This window comes from Montipora foliosa, chromosome 2, assembly GCF_036669935.1.
Source record: "Montipora foliosa isolate CH-2021 chromosome 2, ASM3666993v2, whole genome shotgun sequence".
NCBI classification, from domain to species: Eukaryota; Metazoa; Cnidaria; class Anthozoa; order Scleractinia; family Acroporidae; genus Montipora; species Montipora foliosa.
The window spans coordinates 25476177-25482841 of NC_090870.1; positions in this window are offsets into that span (position 1 = coordinate 25476177).

Below are 6665 nucleotides of genomic sequence, written 5' to 3' on the forward strand. Positions count from 1 at the left end.
GTGGAGTTGACGGATTGATTCTAGCCATTTCAAGTGCACAGATTGATCATTTCAGGGAGAACGCTTTGCAAATAGAGGAGGAAACAAATGTATACCAAGACTACTTCAATTATGTGTTGTCCAGCATTGACTTACCGGAACCAAAGGACTGGAAAGAGGCAGAAAATTTATATCTGGACCTGTTGTCAGTGGCAAGAAGGTAGAACAGTGGACTTATGGCGACCAACTTTTGGAGGTCCAACTATTATTCCCTGAGCATTTGACAAGCTGTCAGTCCACATGGTGGGGGTGGGCCATTTGTCCAATTACTCAACAACTGTCATGTTAAGTCATGCCCACATGATGCCATCCTTACAACTTCACACTTGCTGTCTTAATTCCTATTCTATTTGTCCATGGGCAAACAGATTGTGTCGTTGTGTTGACCACTGTATCTGGGATTATCGTGAAATCCAGGTAGCACTTTTGTCTCATCTTGGCTCAAGGAAATGGTGCTTGAAACCTTTTAACTGTGATTTTTATATTACTTTAGAGAAAATGCAATTTTGATAGAGTTTCAATGGAGGGCATTTGCGCTGTTGCTCACACCTCACTGTGGAGATATTCTGTGCACGAGCCGACTCCACCATGGAGCAGAGCAACATTTGGATGACGATGTTAAATGGCCAGACGAAGGGGTATGATAAGGCCTGGAAGAGGCCACTTCGGAAAATATCATAATACTCTTTGTTTGTCCCCCCAAATTTTGCATTAGCATTGATTCTGTTTTCTCTTGGGACCATTGTACAAGAGAAACTGGAAGCAATGCGTATGCAAAATTTGGGTGGACAACCAAAGAGTATTATGGTACTTTCTGAAGTGGCCTATTGATTGAGCCATTTTAGGACTGAAAAAACAGAACTGCTGAGTTGAAAAGTTAAAAATGTTCTCTGGTTAAAAGTTTAAAACAAATATGAATAAATACAGAAATGCAAAAGAAATACTTGTGATGGATAAGATTACAATAAAACTGAGTATTGTCTTGGCAGCTGCTTAGAATTATTGTCTGCCTGGCTAGTAATTGCAGTGTGCCAGGATTCCAGTATTTTTCTTATGCGTGAATTGCCTCTGTCGATGACACGTGCATTCTCAAAATCAATAGTATGGCCTTCGAGCCACCCATGGCTGGCAACATTGGAACCACTTTTAAAAACTTTGGTGTTTCGTATGTGTTCCTTTTTTCTAGTGTGTAAGCATCTACCCATTTCTCTGATATAATTCCATGTGCAGTCCTCACAGGGGATTTTATTGACAACGTTCGTTTGCCGGTCTGATGGAGGTCTTGATTTGGGAGACACAAATTCCTCTTGTAGGGTCTTAACTGGTCTGGTGGTGGCTCGGATGCCGTTATTGTTGAGAATTCTTGTAAGTGGTTCAGTGACACCTTTGATTTAAGGTAACACTGCGAAGCCATTTTGGGAGTCTTCGCACTAACTCTTCATGGGAAGGGATGACTTCATAGGTCGAATTCTTCTTTAAGATGTTCAATATAGTTGCTGATGGGTAGCCATTTAATTTTAACGCATTGGAAACGTGGGTCAGCTCTTTCCTTAATCCTTCAGCAGTGCTCGGGAGGTTGAGTGCCCGATTTAGAAGGGTAGAGGTGGTACTTATTTTGTGCTTTTAACTCGTGATTAGAGTTTAAGTCCAGATATCTGTCAGTGTGTGTGGGCTTTCGATAGACACCGATAGTAACTGCCCCATTCTTCATGGTTATCAAGTTGTTTAGAAAGGAAATTTGGCCATTGTTCTCAGTTTCAATGGTGAAAGGTATCTTAGGGTCAACTGCGTTGAGAGTGTCATGGAACTTACTTACGGAGTGTTCCTTGATTATGACAAAACTGTCGTCTACGTAACGTTTCCAGGCGGCAATTGCTGATCCTTCAATTACTTCCATACGACGATTAGCTACGTCAGGGCTAACTGGGCTCCCCAGTGCTCCCAACTGCTAAGGTCAGAAAAAAACGTCCTATTTATTGTTGCATAATTCACAAAATTTCAATGAAGTACATAGCTGGAGGAAGGGGGACATGACACAATTATCTGTGCCGGCCAACATTGTAGGTTGTATACTAGTCACACTGTGACATTTTGGAACATCACACCTACAGTATTGTGCAAAAGTAATGAGAGCGTAATTCGACGAAATTCGCGAATTTCGGGGCTTTTCGACGAAAAATGGCGAATTTGTGTCCAGAACGAAAATTCGCAGAAAATTCGCCGAATTTTCCCAATGCATATTGCTGTAGTATGTTCGAGCGAAAATTCGCTTTTCCTGAATTTAACTTCGAATTTTCGAGCGAAATTTCGCCCTTTTGCTGAAGTTTCTGTGCTTATTCCTAGCCAGCACAACAGTAGAATGTATGGGATAAGAAGCAACATCTCAATCCTTTTCCATTCCTTCAGCAGAGATTTTTCGTAACAAATCATTTCCAGCAGTCAGGAGTACCCAACGACAAACTTTACAGAATTGAACCATTTTTGGCTAAAATGATTTGTGAGCGTCTGCAAACAGATTTCTGGTTAATTGTTAACTCTCGTGGTAAAAACTTAACCGCTCTTCAGAGCCAGCTAGCGATAACTATGACATATGTAGTTGCCAGCCAGCACCCGCCTTACCTGTTGTTTTTTCCCAGCCAGGGAGTATTATTAACGTTTGTTTTCCCAGCATATTTGAAGCGACGTTTTTTTGCCAGCCAGGGAATTTTTTTTAAATTTTCCTTTGTTATCACTTTTTGCCAGTGAAAACATTGTAACAAAAAAGCTACCTTGCTCGAAAAGAGTCATCAGTTATCATCAACAACAGAGTGCCGTACATTTCACCCACCTCAGCGAAGAGGGACCGGGGCTTGATGACTGCAATACATGTTTGCTTGTGTTTTCCGTGCCACTCTTGGAAAAATGTCGCTGGATTAAGCTAACCTGTAGCCATAGATGGTCACAGATTATATTTCCAGCTTCTAATGTTATCAGTTTTTTGCTATAAAAGCTAAAGATATAACTGCGTCAAGAAAGATGTTTTCGTTGTTGTGATTCTTATATTTAGTTAAAAGTCGGCGAGAAGGTTTTTAGCAAATGACACAAGTCAGATAAAGTAAACAGTTCTTTTCGGGTAGAAAATTTTGTGAAACAATTTTTTTTTATTTCGCTAGGCAAAGACAAACCAGAACTGAGAAAGGCATGTAACACTTTTATAAAGTGTTGGGTCAAGAGCATGTTAAGAGCATCATAAGCTTGTAGCCAAGTTTTTCACCTGTTCTTTTTTTTTCTAATCCCTCAATCTTTTTTCTTTTCATTTCTTTTCTTCCGTTTTTTTGTGGTAGTGCACTACATACTATGTCACCGGGTTGTAAGAGTGTAAGTCTGTGGTGACAATAGGCCTGCACTGCTCGTATAACGCACAAACCTAAACAGATCTGTTGGAAGCGTGCTTGTGTTTCAACATAATGAGCCCCTAAAATTGGCAAGAATTTGTAATGCTCATGAATAATAAAGCAGCTGCTATTTCCAAAACGATGGAATTACTTGAATAAATAACCTCGCCTCGTTTTATGGTCGAATTTATTTTTCAGCTGGAATGCAATATACCTGGTCACAGGTAAAAATTAATAATGTACCAAATTAATATATGCATTTCATTCGACACGACGCTGGTGCCACGGATAAACTGATGACACTTTTACAGACGAATTGAACTCGTTTTAGACGTCGCTTTATTGTTGAACTAATTTAAAGTAGGACCTGGAATTAAATTCGTCTGAATTAAGTTCAACAATAGCGCGACGTTTTTTTATGTTTAAGGCAAATGGCTGGCCCTCCAGTAGGGTGAGTGCAATGGCCACCAGACAATGACTACTCCGTCAAACACATCAGTTCACCTTAAACGGGGGTGTACCAACACGCCAACTTCGCCGAGGAATCGAACCCCGCCCCTACCAACAATGAACAAAAGACAAACAGACAAACGAAGAATTGCATCTAGGAGATGCCTCATCTGACTTACACTCCTAAATGACAATTCGACAGGAACAAGAAGAAAGACTCAAAGACAACTGGACAAAACAAAACAAGCACGACCCAGCACAAGGGTGAAAGGCCACCAATAAAAGGCCGCCTGTCAACCGACTCATCCCACGCCAAGACATTGGTTCACCCCAGAAAAACGGCCAGGGCACGCAAGCGCAACACAAGAGATACTAAATGACGATAGCGCGACGTATCAACTAGGCCTTGGAAAGCTGTCAGATGCTCAGCGTGCACTCTTTAACTTGTGGTATAAAAGAAGTTGTATGGGTACTTGAAAATGATCAACATGTCAGCCACGATGCCAATGTTTCTCCATTCCCTTATATCCATCTTCAATCTTTCTGGGTTTAGAATTTTACTAGTAAACACATGTCTTCGCGTATGCTATTTACCTAAGACATCTACCATGGCACTATAATGATATACGATACCAAGGGAAAATTTAACGGTACCAAAACAATATCGTGTACTATTAGAGCTACACATTACGCAAAGATAACTTGATTCTCCTGGAAGACAAACTCAGCTCAGTTGACAATTTTACAGCGCTGTGTTACTGCACCACCAAACGTACGCAATGCGTACCTATTTTTGTTTTGTTTTTTTTCCAAGTTCCATAATGTAACACCATCCTAGTTGTAATCAGTCCGTGTCTTTCAACTGAAGCTCGTCTTTTTTAACCGTAGTTACTTATTAAAAATCTAGGACCTCTAAGATCAATTCAGTGTATGTCCAGGAAAATGCACCTGTGTTCCCATTGCAAACATCTCGTCTGGCGCAAATGACAGCAACGCCACAACTACCACAGCCGACGGAAGATCCACTAGAACTGTCTGGTTGATCTGGCGTACGAGTTACGAACCGTCTTACGTCGCCCCAGTTTGATGACTGGAATTTTAAATTACCAGTGGATCTAGAATCTCGTGAGAAACCTTTTTTAAATTCTCCGGTACTGGGCAGTGGTAGCCATCGTCGAAATATACTGTTTGATCCGTTATCGAGAATATGGCAAGTCCCCAGTGATTGGGCGCTATGTCGACAGGCATAAACATGTTCTTTACACTTCTCATGTAGTTATTATGACATATATGCTCAACAACGCTGTTAAAAATAGTGCCGCTTGAAAAATATGATGGAAGAAGAACGTTTTAACAAATTTGGCATTCTTCATTTGCTTTGTTGTAGTACTTCTTGCCAAGAAAATTCATAAGTTCATCCGACAGGTAACGTTCACTGCACAAAAGTGACAGTTCTTGAGATGTTATCCTGTAGTTGTCGTACGATCTCAAACACGCGCCGTCCAAATTCGATCTGTCCAAAAGAGCTTCAGTGACTTCTTTTTGGTAACGGTTGTTGTGAAACACGCTTTGTAGCCATTTTTCCTCAAAAGAGACTTCACGACGTAAACACTTCAGGCGGTGAAATCGTTTCAAGAGTCTGATACCCTCTATATCAAAATCTCCGTAACAGGAAGTTTTTGCTACTGGTCTGGATTTAGCATTCTCGGATGTTGTCAATTCTTTTTCTAGCTCTTGTAGCACTGAACAAGGTGGCAGTTTTGTCACTGTCATGGGGTATGTCAAGTCGCTCTGACGGCTGGTTAGCGAATAATTTACCAATGCACTGTCTACGTCAGGAAAGATGGTTTCGGCAAGCAATCGTGTGGGATCCTTAAAGTTGTCGTCCTGACCCAGCACATCTGCTAACACACCTACGTCTGTTGCAGTTTCTTCAATAGACGTGTCATCTATGCTTATGACCTCTGCAATAGGTGTGTGACTTTCAACTTCAGTGCCCTTAGTTCTCACTTGATCTGGCTCTTCCTCTTTCTCGCCTTTGGCAACACTTGCTTCGTCTTCAGACATTTCTTGAAGGGAGGAATTTAATAAAGAACGGAACGCTTTGCCCCTGTTTCTTGTATATGCCTTCTGTTTCTTTTCCACTGGTGGGTCTTTCTTGCTCTTTTGCAAACGTGACGATTTTTTTGTATCTTCGACGCTTGGTAGTTCTTCTTTCTTTTGTTGCTTTTCTATTCCTGAGGGTGAGTTGCTTTTCTTGCATTTTGCATTCAATGGCTGTTCGAGGTTTTCTTCAGGTTCTAACTTATGTCGCCTTTCGAAGTGAATTGGACGATTCAAGGAAGAAGAAGGTACCACATGTCGTCAGCCGGACCATAACCTTTGAATCTCACTTTATACTCATATGATAAAGTATTTTTGCAGAGATGGCGATCAAGGATATCCTCCACTTCAAAAAAGTCGTCGTCAAGCTGATGAAGTTTAAGATCCCCTTTGTTTGTGCTCGGACTAAGATCATTGCCAATTTCACCTTTTAAAATGTAGCCAAGTTCAGCTAATTTTTCTTCTGACTGAGGATGTAGAGAGTACTTCCCTGGAATATCTGTATCGACAAGTAATTCCACGGGACCGATTAAAGATGAAGGAACCCTCCAAGGGGTAAGTACAACTTCTCAAGAAACATGATAGGTGTTGTCCGATCCCGAGTGTGAGTACACAGAACAACGAAACCTTACTGGCGCATCTCTCTTCAATTCGAAGCTTGGCAACTCAGAGCCATCGTTTGAGGACTGAACAATTTCA